At 37.2% G+C, this 13,389-nt stretch overlaps 1 long non-coding RNA gene across 2 annotated transcripts in view; it reads left to right on the top strand.

The window, feature by feature from the left end:
• LOC120514497 overlaps positions 1 to 13,389 on the top strand; it is a 64,033-nt gene that overhangs the window by 19,615 nt on the left and 31,029 nt on the right. The window contains exons 2-3 of one of the 2 annotated variants that reach the window (XR_005630474.1): positions 1,894 to 2,796; positions 3,958 to 4,147. This is a non-coding gene — a long non-coding RNA (uncharacterized LOC120514497). Of the gene's footprint in view, positions 1 to 1,893; positions 4,148 to 13,389 lie in introns of both variants that reach the window. The other variant, XR_005630473.1, reaches the window with a different exon arrangement.

Below are 13,389 nucleotides of genomic sequence, written 5' to 3' on the forward strand. Positions count from 1 at the left end.
TGCATTTTGTGACTCCAGAACAGTATCTGTCAGCACACAGCCAGATGCCTCCCAGCGGATTCCTAGGCAGAGGTGTGTATTGTGAAGCCTCGGGTGCATACAGCTGCCCTAACCCAACACAGACAAGAAGGACACAAGTTCACCACACAGCACATGTTTTATTCCTCAGTGGGGAATTGTTTTCTATTGCTCCCCATTTCTTAACACAGTACATATAGAGCCAACAAATACAGCAGTCCCTTTGCCTCCAATCCTTCATACAGGCTTTGTCCTTCTTCCTCTCAACTCTAGCCATTGAATAGTGGCGACTGGTCCCTTTATAGGACACCCAGAAGGACTCCAGGTGTCCAACAATCTTCTCCCAGCAGCATTTTCTGGTGTGGCTGAAGTGCTGCCAGGAGGGGCCAGTAAACGTCCAGGTGCTCCCTGGTGGTGGCCACAGGCCCCAGTATGTTGAACTTCGATGTTCCACACCTGTGGCCTCGCTTTAATACAAGGCCCTCTAGTGCTGAGAGGGAGGTAATTATGTGGATAATAGGGTCTCTCCCCGGGTCCTTCAGTTGTTAAGGTGCCCCAGCCAGCTGCCACACTATGCAGCCAGTGCCTAAAAACGTGCCTGGTACAGCTGCACTATCACCGCCTCAGCATCGCACAGGGGTCAGCTTTTGTAATATTGTCTCAAACAGAATAAACAGATGGTGACTTGACTTTTCATGTTGACTTTCGGGCACAGCGCAATTTTCTGAACTTGAACTTTTGAGTGTCTCTGCCACGCTTCTGTTGCTTATACCACTGTGTAAAACTTCTCTGTGTACAAACAGTAAGCTTTTCCTTGCCTTGACTTCACATTCGCTGAAATTCTTATTTTATTCACGTGCCTTTTCCATTGTTTTTTAACCAAACAATGAACGGAAGGTGATATTTATGTTGATTTGCATATTAAGATATGCGAAAAATCTGTGAGGAGTCGGGGTGGGGCTGTGCGCACGTGCACATGCGTTAAATTTCACGTTCGTTGGGATTTGTAAAGGGGAAGTGCATGAAACTTAGCGTAGGCACAGATTTAGGCATGTGGATTTTTTTGTGCATACAGACATTTGCACTTTTATCCATACACCATGTTTTAGTGTGAATTTTATGCATGGCGTTATACATGAGGCCCCTGGTTTTAAAAGTATTTACACCTCACCTTGTTCTTTTTCTTTCCAATAAATGCATGTCTAGGAACACATTATTAATTTATACATTTGCTTTTATTTAATTTGTTATTAATATTTTTATGTACTGTATTTGTTTTTATTTTGTTTCTTTATTTTGGAGATGTTTTCATATTATCATTTTCTGTATTTGTTTGTTTATGACAGCAGCAATTTTATTTTTGCAGATTTTATGGACATTTTATGTTTGTGGTTGCTGTGCAGCTATATGGTTGTTTGACACATGATGCTCATGCCATGTGTCTTGTGATAGCATGGTGGCCATGACATATAAGTTGCTCACTCGCATTAAGCATGCATTTGAACTTTAAAACCTATTACAGTGAAGCCCTACAAGATCTCTGATTCTCTTACTAGAACTGTAATATTAATCACACATACAGTATGACAAGATATGTAAGCTTTGATGAAGTACAGTTAAACCAAGTTTTATTTAAGTAATTTCCTTGCATGCATCCTATGCAGGAACCTAACCCTATACGGTATTTGTCAGAAGCAGCAACAAAATTTGGAATGGGACCAGAATGGTTTGAAATCTGTTTATATTGAAAAGAAAATAAAAACAAAAAAAGTACAACCTTATAGCAAAACTATAAGCATTTACTTTTTTAATTATAAAATGATTTTAGTGTTAAACTCAGATCACTACATCCATTTGTTTGTTGTCTGTTAACAGTGCTACAGCATCCATTGGCAATGGCTAGAAGACATGCTGAAGATCAAATGGTATGGGGGTTACTCCTGCACAAGGGGATTCCAGAGACCAGCATGGAAAAGCTATGTGAATGACTTCAGCTGCCAATCACAACAGTTACAAGGGTGTTTAGATGGCTGTCATTTAGGTCAGCAAGGTCAACTTCAGAGAGCTGAGGATGGGATCCATATAAGTGCACAAACCCTACTTTTCTCTCCACTTGTTGGTTCAGCTGAGCTTAACAGGTTAATCCGGACTCTGGTAACCCTTTTCAGTCCTTGTACAAAGTATCTCAACAGGGGCTGCAACAAGTTATAATTGCTTACAAGCAATACAGTGAAGATTTGCTGTGGAATTTGCCGGATATCATTAGTTAAATCTGCTAATATTAACCTTCATAACAAATCCCTTTACCTAGTCTTCCTGAAATAGTAAAAAACTGCAATCACGATGCAATATAAACATACTGACCTAAAAATCAGTGATGTTCCCAGTACCTGACATATGACAGAGAGATGTCCAAGCTAGTATTATTAAAATTGTAATAACTTTAATAATAATAATAATAAATTTTATTTATATAGCGCCTTTCCCATGCTCAAGGCACTTAGAGAATATAAGAAAGAATGGCAGGGTATACAGTATATAGCATATATATAACTTTATTTAATTCTGCTAAACTTTAACTTTTTCTGTAGTATTGTTTAAAGGTTTGTGCATATTTTCTGTTTCTGGCGGAGGTGTCCTCCTCTAGCTAACTCATTTCCATACAATAAGTAGGTTTGGAGGGGAAACACAGGTCAACTTTAACAGAAGTTATTCAGATGGTGTCTTACTCAGGCCAGTTTCTCATGCTGAAGAGAGTTCATGGGATTTACAGCCCAGGTGTGTTGTCAAAGCAAGCAGTTTCTACACTGAAATGGTTAAAGTTTAAACTTAAAGCTGAAGAAAGGTTGAAGTTATCTGGCTTTTGTTTAAAATGTATTGATTGACAAAAATAGTTTTGCATTATATTACAAATCCACTTCTTGAAGTGCATCTTATCTTCACAAGGATCTGAATTAAATTATGTTTTAGCATATGAAATTATTTGTATCTTTTCCTAACTGTTAGTATTGATTACTAATTATATAATTTACTTTGCTCTGTATGATTTTGACATGCTACAGCAGGGCATAAGCAATGCACAGGTAAATTATATCAGAAGTTTTTGGTTATATATTATTATATTGTCTATATTACCAGCATATATATCAAGGAATTAGCTAAGCAGATGATGTCCGATTAAATAATAAAATAATACATATATAGTTACAAAATTTCCACATTTTCTATTGCAAGTTTGAATCATATAAAAATAATACCTATTTAAGAAAATTCATACAAAAAGCACAAAAAAAGTTTACAATTGTAGGCTGGGTCATGTGAATAGTTGTTTCTGACCTTTCAACCTCTGATGACCCCAGCTCCTTGTAAACTTGCAGTGAAGTCTTGGAAAACAGACACACAGATGTTTTTTTTTAGAAATTGAAATTTGCCTTTTCTGCTTTTAACCAATCTGTTCATAGAAAATTTTTCCAGGATTCTTGAGTATATTCCAACTGAATGTTAGCAGCTTTCAGGTGTCCTTATTACTTTCATCTTGTTACTCTGCTAAGAATATGGTTTTTGCTCAAAGTTATGGTGTTACTAGCCCTAACCTAGGCCAAAGGAATGGTCTAGTACAGATCCCTAGATATTTTTATGGGTGATTTATGATGTCATGAAATATTTTAAACTTTGATCTGAAAGTTAATCCTGTAAAGTTTGACTACACTCTCAAACCTTGTCCATTTGGTGGTTCTGGGGACCCCCAAACTTATTTCCTGACCAACAGAGGTGAAAAAACTTTTTTTCCCCCAGAAGCATTCAGGAGTTAATTTTTTCATGACATAATGCAGCTCTGAGGACCACTATACTTCTATACTTGCTTAATTATGTACATTCTATATTACCGTTGCATACTGTACTGTTGATTCTTTTGTGCTCTTCTCTTTGCTTTTGCAGTGACATACACTTTGAGATACTTCCCAGCTGTTGTTAAGTATGTAATTGCTGTTGCCAAGTATGGACATGCAAACATTGATTTTGATGTTACCTGTGTCATTACATAAGGGCAAAAGCTGCATATGCCTCCCACCTGAACTTTTCAAAAGGAAAATACAATCACCATCTTTGTCAGTTCAAAGTATATGAGGTATTATATATTTTTTACAACTTTTACCTTGCCCTGTTTGGTTGCTTGCTCAGTTATGAAAATAAGTTTTAGGCATTTTGCTGCTTCACCATACTGTTCACATCAAAAACATCAGATCGGCAAGAATGAATGGCCCAGAGCTGAACAAACTGGTCAATGAAGTAGTTTTATTGCACACTAAATTAAGAAATGTTTACCCTCAGGTTATTTACTCTACTTTCGTAATGTATCAGTTTCTCACAAAAGTTAAGACCCTGCATTAATTTTACAGAACTTGACAAAACCACAAGTAAGAAAAATAATTCACCGCCTCTTTATCAAATCAGATCCACAGCTAAACAGTCATTGCAAAATTAGCATAATGTACAGCATATAGAATAATGAGAAATTGTAAGGAAATGTTGGCTGAATGGAAAATTGTTTTAGTACTGCTTCATGGCATTAAACGTACATCATTAACACTGTAAAACATTGGCAAAATTTTCAGAAATATTTGGATATTAATGCCTTATTTTATATTAACAATATTTTAACGTTTTTTGTGTGTTATGTCTTTTTAGAAAGGCTACAGAGGAACAGTAAATTCATTAAATGAGAGTAGTGTGAATTCCACACAGGTGTGTTATAATGTCTTCATTATGAGATTACAAATAATGGTTTCAACATGTAATAAAGTGTACTTTAGTCTGGCCAGTTTTCTTTATTCATCATGGGTCTCATGCTGTGAATAGAATTCACACTAAAATATAACATATGGACAAAAACAGAAATGTGCATAAGCACAAAAAAATTCAAAATAATAAAACTGTGTGCAAGCAAATTTCCACACATTTTCCCTTTATAAATCATAACCAATGTGAATTTTAATGCACATGCACACACCTACAGCCCCACTCTGACTCCTCCCATAGTTTTACATATCTGAATATGCTAATCAATATAAATAGCCTCTTCCATTCAGTATTTTGTTAAAAGACAATGGTAAAAGCATGTATAAAAAAGAAGAGTTTCAAAAAGATCAGGTGCGATGTCAAAGTTGACATGAAGAGATGAGTGTCTGAGTGTCATACAGAAGCGTATTAGGGCAACAGAGAAAAGAAAAAAATAGGAACACAGTGAAGAAAAAAAATGTTCTATGTCCAGATCAAAGTCGAAATGTTGACTTTAATCTCGAAATGTCGACTTTAATCTCATAGTTTAATTTGTCATTAAAGTAGAATATCGTAAACTTCATCTTAAAATCAATGTTTAATTTACTAGAGTTTCTCAAATTCCATTGTGCTGCCTGTTTGCAAAACCGGGCAGAAAAGTGGAACACATAGTGTGAGGCTGTTGTGAAAATCTGTATTGCTTCACTGCAAGTTTAGCTTTTATATATCGCAAAGTGAACGTGGAAACAGCGTATGCACTGTTTATACATGATGCCCCATGCCATTAGCAAGCATATCTGTGTGAAGAAGCAGACTAATTAACCAACTAAAGACACTGAGTAAGTTTACATGAACACACAAAATCAGGATAAGGTGAGTAACCTGGCTAAAGTATAAACTTGGTTTCTTAAAAACTTTGGCTTACATGTGAAAGTACACTTCTGCAGTTCTCCTTTGGCTAAATGCTCTGATGTCATTAAACTACACAAAAAAGAACATTATCAGCCACCATGAATCCAAAACAAAGCACAAAACCTTTGATATGTATTTTTTTATTTTATAAATTTGTTTAGTCCTTCAGGTACTGTGACGTAAATTCACATTTTACACATTCACAATTGCTTATTTGGCTGATGCCTTTATCCAAGGTGATTTACAACATTTATGATACTTTTATTTACATTTCTTTTGGTTTTCCAATTGGAGCATCCCCATTTTACATCCTTCACCTAAGCCATCAATGACTTATGCTATAAACACTGACATCACCTGATCTATGGTCTATGGTAAATAGTTGGATTAAAACTGAACTGATACTTTATTAATATGTTTCTGTTAATGGATAGCATGCAGCACACTCTTTTCTGCTTGGCTATGAGTTTGAGCCACTCAAAGGACCAGCATACTGGTAAGTCACGTGTGCTTCTTGTATGACACACAGAGCTGCTGGAATAGTAAAGCAGGTATTTTTACTTCAATAAAATAAGTACTGCATTACCTTTAAAACATTACCCTGAACACTGCTCCTGAGATTGTACTGCTAAGCTTAGCACAGCATGTTGAGTTCATCAACGTAAAGTTAGCAATTTTTTAAATAATGAGATGGATCTTTTCAACCAAGAGAAGGAACAAATGTGATCAACAAAGCATTTGCCTCAGGAAATGTATCTTGTGGATGCTTCCACTGTTTTCTATCTGTGGCTGCCAAAACCATGTTCAAAGCTAGCACCTGTATAAGCAAACAAAGTGTAACGAACATGTGAAGAGTACACAATTCTTAAATGCAGCCCGGTTAAGGGTTTACAAGGCCAAATAACCAGGTTACTCACAAAGAAAACTCTAAGTGTGTAAACCTGGTGTCTCAGAGACCAACAGCCTGGCTTCTCTAACCAGAATAATGGTTTACATTGTTTTTTCGAAGCCCGATTCCTGTGATTAATCAAGTTATTAAAGTATATGTAAACGTACTCATTGTTCACTTCAGCACCATCTTTGCATCTTTATGATTGATGTGTCTAGTAAGAGCTAAATTTCTATAAATAGGTGAGAATAAGAAGAAAAAACACGTAAGATGTAAAGGTGGAAGTTAATTTCATGTATGCTCACCAATTGATATTATTTAGAAAAATTTCAAGATCCCAGTCCTGTAATAGTAAATGGAAAATAGAATTTAGTACAACATGAGGAATTTTTCATTTTTAAGACATCCTGGTTTGACTAATAATATGGAAAACAAGCTCAGTGAGCATGGTCTTTTATTTTTCAACATCCAGTTAAAAGATCTTTGCCTTGTTAGAAGCTATTTTCCCAACCTAAATGGGAAGATGAAGGTTTAGTGGGATGCTGCTGCATTAAGGATAGATGTGCTATTTCAATGTTTTTCTACAATGTGATCTGCTCGGGATTTCTAAGTGTACCATCCATCCAGCCATCCATCTTTGCGTTTTGTGAACCTGCATTTGCCATTTCAGGGTGACAGAAACCCAAAGCCTGGCAGCACTAGGCTCAAAACAGTAATCAGGGTGTGCGCACATGCACACACACACACACACACACATAGACTCACTTTGGAGCAAATTTTGAATTGCCCGGTGGCTTAATCTGCATCTATGTGAAGATGCAGGAACATGAAAATTACGTACCTGGTGGGAAACCCATGCAGGAATAGAAAGAAAAATCAAACTTCATATACACAACAACTTACCACTGGATCCTGAAGAAAATGCTAGATCTTTAAGGCAGCACTGCTCCTGAACTAACAATGTTAACACCTCTGTTGGATCACAGCTGTTCTAAATGGTTAAATTATCTCATGTCCTCTGAGACTAAAACTTCACCTCAACTTGATTTAAGCATTTGTTGTAAGCATGAGTTTTTAACAAGAAATCATATGGAACTAAGTGTTAATATTTGACATTTATTAAAAATTTTCACATACTTCAAATCCTTACCTGGCTTGTGGGGAAGCAAATTAAATGAAAATCTATTTTTTTATCAAAGAAAATTCTGTGAGCTAATTCCCCAGTTGTTCGCACCATTAAAATAAAGTGTGACTAAATCATTTTAATAAAACACCACCTCCTTTAAAAAGCCCTGTGAGACATCTCTGCATGTATCTGAAATGCTTTCATTGGTACAAGCTTCTTGAAGTAAGTTTAAAGTAAAGATTTTATCATTACTTACAGTATATAAAGAACGCCATGGTGTCATGTTTTCTTCTTCTGGGGCTTTGTGATCTCAAGAATTTAAATCCTGATCAATTGGAACCCTCCACCCACCTGTGTAAGGAATAAATGCTTTGAACCCCTATTCTTGGAGAACACAGCCCTTGCACCTTCCATGTAGTGTTCTCGTTGCAGTTGCTAACAGCACAAAATTTCATTGGGGACTCCCACCCCACTTTCCCTTCCAAATATTATGATGAGGTAACGGCTTTATCAGAGAAGGGGTGCTGACGTTAGCAACTCCCCTGGATAAAAAAAAATATAGATATTTATTTGGATAAACTGATGTGTCAATGTAATGATCTCACATTAAACAATGGCGAATTAACATCATTGTGCTTCTGCGCTACATACAATTGCATTTGAAAACTGCTAGATCCACAATCCTAATGAAATATTACAATCATTTATGAAGTAAGAGAGAGTCATTCCACACAGGTGGCATAATAAGGAAAGTACTCAAGAAAAGCCATAGAGTTACTGCAAACAATATTCAGATAAAATGTTACTTTAAATAAATAAAGGACTGATTGAAAACATGGTGTACATAGAAAGGTGTGCAAAGTTCATGTGCTGTCAAGTATCATTTCCACACCAAAATACCTTATTAGTACAAAACTCAAATGAAGAAAGCCTGTCTTATTTAACAAAGCAGTTAACAAGTGCACAATGAAAATACCACCTTCGAGTCATGCTTTAATGTCAAACTTCATTGTAGATCAAAGCTAGAAAATAGCTAATGAGTCCCTGAAATTGAATGACTCTGTGTCTTAATTATTTCTCCAGGTTATTATTCCATGAATCTGGGGATCCTCTTTAAATAAAAGTTCAAACAAAATTTGATTGAAAAATACCTTTGATAAAGAAAATCAGAAAAATGGGCCTCTAACACTGCTATTGGCACTATACATAACACAACCTAAAATACTACTACATTTGAAATCTAACATTTCTATTATCCATTAAGAAAGATTTATAATAAGTAAACAGAGTGGCAAAGTTGGGAATTAAGAACATGCGTATTAATGAAACAAATGTACAAAATTTTTGCAAACAATGTTCAACAAAAATATAAATTTAGATTTTCCATTCTTGAGTAACCAATACAATATATGATTTTCTGTAACAAAAACAAAGATTACTGAATTTTTTCACTTTATTTAAGAGTTTTCACTGAAAATTATTTAAGCTCAATGCAAAGCTTAATTTTTTGGGGACTAAATCTTTTTGAAATTCAATGGAAAGTCGATAGGTGTAATTATTTTCTGAAGACACTTTTTTTCTCTGGTCACTTTTCAATTTATCAGAGCTTTCTATTGTGCTATGATTTTATATTAACAATTTTAAGACAATAGTATAAGGTGCTTTAATTTTCAATTAAAGTATTTAGACAGCAATCCTGGAATTTGCGAAAAAATGAAAAACTGTGAATGATACTGAACAAAATCTTCTGTAAAATTATTTTCCAAGAAAGATGCATTTAATACTTGTGAGGTCACAGTAAATGAGTAATTACATGCATGTTTGCTACACCTAAACTAAAGTGTTACCAAAACTAATTGAATTTTAAAAGTTGCTGTAGTGGTTCTATCATTATGACATTCTCCTTTTTGCAAAACACAAATCTAATAAAAACAAAGATAGGAAGACAATTATCCTTCTAATGAAAACTTTTCTTCAGTAATGCGTCCAAAGCATGTAAAGTCCATCCAGGAGTCATTTATCGCTCGAAAAAAACTCCTGTCTTGTTCCTTTGTTTTTGGCAGATGTGTTTGATTGTCAGAAGAATTTCACTTTCACCACATAAACCTTAAGATGGCTCAATTGATTTTTTCATAAACTCTTTTCTCAAACTGAAAACTTTATGCTCTTTTTGTGCTGTAAAATCAAGCAACTGAAACCTGAATTATGAAAGTGATTTTAAAAGCCTCTTTCTCTCCTGTAGTGGCATCATTTTCATCTTTATTTAAATGAAGATCAGTTTCACATCTTCATGTATTAAGTACAGAAGTCTTCAAGTACTAATTTCACAATAATTGTTCATAGCATTATTGTTTTTTCTTTTTAAATTTCTTGTCTCAAGGCAGGTCATCAATCACCACATCAGGTTTGTTAAAAGTTGCAATGTATGGTCAGTGGTCCATCAAATTTCACTGGACAAAACATGTTCAGACCTTGCACTTGTAGTTAACTTCTCAGAAAGGAAAACAATCATTTATTTAAACTTCATAATTTTTAGTAGTATAAAATACATTTCAATATTTTTAAATCTTCTAAAAAGAATAATTTAAATCTCAAAAATGTTCAAATTTATTCAATTTTCAAAAATTTCCAAATGAAGATCAGCCAAAACAAAGTACCATTGTCATTGGTAGGATCTACTTATACATATACATTTTCAGAGTTTTGCTAATAGCATTGGTAGATGTACAGTGTGGTTTAAAAAGGGAGATTTAACATCCCTTTCTCATTGGACACACTTAGACTCACACTGCTGCCAAGTTTTATCTAGCTGTCCAATTATCAAAACCATAATGATCTAAACTATCAAATTGCTATCAGACATGCTCAAGGATGTCTGCCTTTCAAGAATGTAATATTAAAAATAAAAAAGAAACAACATTCAAGAATAATAGGAAAGTGTTAAATTATTTTTTAGAAGAGCATTAATAAAAAAAACTGAAGTCAGTTTGCATGATTTTCCAAATAACCTGCACAAAGGTCAACAAGCTGCACTGTTAATCTCTGAACTCAGAGCCCAATAACGCACAGCCGCTTAATCAACACATTTTATTTTGCTGCTGTAATGTTTCTGCGCTGCTCACAGTATAGAGTTAAAACTGAAGAACAGCCTAAGCATCTAATGATTAATGTCAAGAATGGATGATCAAAAAATGAAAACACGACCTACTTGTGTTTAGAAAGTAGCAATAACATGTGGAACTGTTATCTTTAGTAACAAGGATACAGGTTAGGGATGTGACTTGTTTGCATTTGACAAAAAATAAGTAAATAAATAAATATCAATTACAACAACATGCAATAGTAAAGTAATTCAGATCTAATAACATGCACAATATAAATACAGGTATCTTGTTGTACATTCATAATTGTCAGTATTCCAAAAGGACTGAACCCTGGCCTTCATCAAAAAAAGATTGGACAAAGAAGCAACTAAATTGATGGAGCTGAAGGTTGTTTGTTTTCCAGGTCAGAGTGGAGCATATAAGTATGAACACTGAAGTTTAATTCAGGTTCAGAAACCAAATTTTATGTTGTGGTCATTATGCATATCTATCTATCTATTGTAAAGTAGACAAAAGGACAAGATAAAAGGCTTGGGGCACTCGGAGGCAAACACCATATATTAAAGTTGTACAAAAGGCATAAAAAAAAAACGTGTGGTAATGCACAAAACTTGGACATCCTTGAAACAAGTTAGCTTGCTCAAGATGCCGTTGTTTCCTCTTATGATGGATTGTGGGAGGAAGTGGTGGGTCCAGGTGGTCTGACCCTGGAAGTGACGTCACAGTGGGAGAGGTGTCAATCTTTCTTTCTGCAGGAGGGGAAGGAGAAGAGAGAACATTATTACACAGTGGCCCCTCATATCTCAGAGGTAAATTACACTCACACAAGCCTTTAAGCACACACGAGTCACAGTATCTATATATATATATATATATATATATATATATATATATATATATATATATATATACTGTGGCCCCCGGCCGGGGCTGGAGCCCGGCGGGGCAGGAGGGGCGTGAGGAGGGCTTGTGCCTCCTCCAGACCGCGAGGCGTCCGTCCTGGTTCTGTTGGGGGCCACGGGTTGAGGGCATGGAAGCCCTTCCCTGTAGGGGCCGTGGTCACCGCCAGGCGGCGCCCGATGCCGGTTTATCCCGTCGGTTGCCGGTCGGGGCAGGAGCCCGGCGGGGCGCTGGAGGACGGAGGAGGGCAAGTGCCTCCTCCAGACAGAGTGGGGCGTCCGTCCTGGTTAGGCAGGGGCCTCGGGTACAGGGCTTTGAAGCCCAGCCCTGTAGGGACCCGTGGCCACCGCCAGGCGGCGCCCGGTGCCTAATTATCCCGGAGCCCGGCACTTCCGCCACACCAGGAAGTGCGGGGAAGACTTTGTGTGGCACCGGAGAGCTGCCAGGAAGGCGGCCGATACTTCCGCCACGCTGGGGCGTGGCTAAGACGGAAACACCTGGGGCTCATCCGGGGCATTATTTAAGGGGCCGCCTCCCTCCAGTCATGGGTGGAAGTCGGGAGGAAGCAGACTGAGCTGGAGAGCGAGGACAGGAGGCAGCCAGGACAAAGGCACAGAGACTGTGGGCCCTGGACTTTGGGGATTCAGTGCCAAGGGCTGGGGTTGTGAGTGCACGTGATTTGAACTTGTTACTGTAAATAGTGTAAATAAAGTGTGTTGGGTGCAAAACATGCTGTCCGTCTGTCTGTGTCCGGGCCAGCTTTCACAATATATATATATATATATATATATCTATACTAATAAAAGGCAAAGCCCTCACTCACTCACTCACTCACTCACTCACTCACTCACTCACTCACTCACTCACTCACTCACTCACTGACTCACTCACTGACTCATCACTAACTCTCCAACTTCCCGTGTGGGTGGAAGGCTGAAATTTGGCAGGTTCATTCCTTACAGCTTCCTTACAAAAGTTGGGCAGGTTTTATATCGAAATTCTACGCGTAATGGTCATAACTGGAAGCAGTTTTTCCCATTTACTGTAATGGAGATGAGCTTCAACGCCGTGGGGCGGAGTTTCGTGTGACATCATCACGCCTCCCACGTAATCACGCAGTACATAGAAAACCAGGAAGACCTCAAAAAAGCGCTCAAGAAAACATGCATTATATAATTGAGAAGGCAGCGAAACAATAAGAAGCAAGCGAGTGACATATACAACCATATTCATGAGTTCTGCTACTTCGGAAACAAAGCACGATGTAAACCTACACTTTAAATTAAGTTCATAGACAGGCTGCGCTGGCGTTTGTAATTTAGTGCCTGCCCATATAAGGCCGTCCGTCAGCGGCAATCAATAGCAAACTGCCACGGGTAAATATTCACGGGTGAAGGACTGTGCTTATGGAGAGGAAGATGAGATGGTCAGGGTGGTGTTTGACACAAACTCAGCGAAACTGCGAGAGAAAGTTTTAAGTGCCAGGACTAAGGTAACATTAAATAAAGCTATGGACATAGCACGAGATGGCACCAGCACAGCTGGGAACCTTCGATGCAAGTACACCGATGGCTCACGTGAACTGGCGCGTGCACAGATAAAAGCAACAGTTCCAAAGAGCTGAACAAAACCGAATTACACAATTGAAAAGGCAGCAAAAA

Source organism: Polypterus senegalus, chromosome 14 (assembly GCF_016835505.1).
Source record: "Polypterus senegalus isolate Bchr_013 chromosome 14, ASM1683550v1, whole genome shotgun sequence".
NCBI classification, from domain to species: Eukaryota; Metazoa; Chordata; class Cladistia; order Polypteriformes; family Polypteridae; genus Polypterus; species Polypterus senegalus.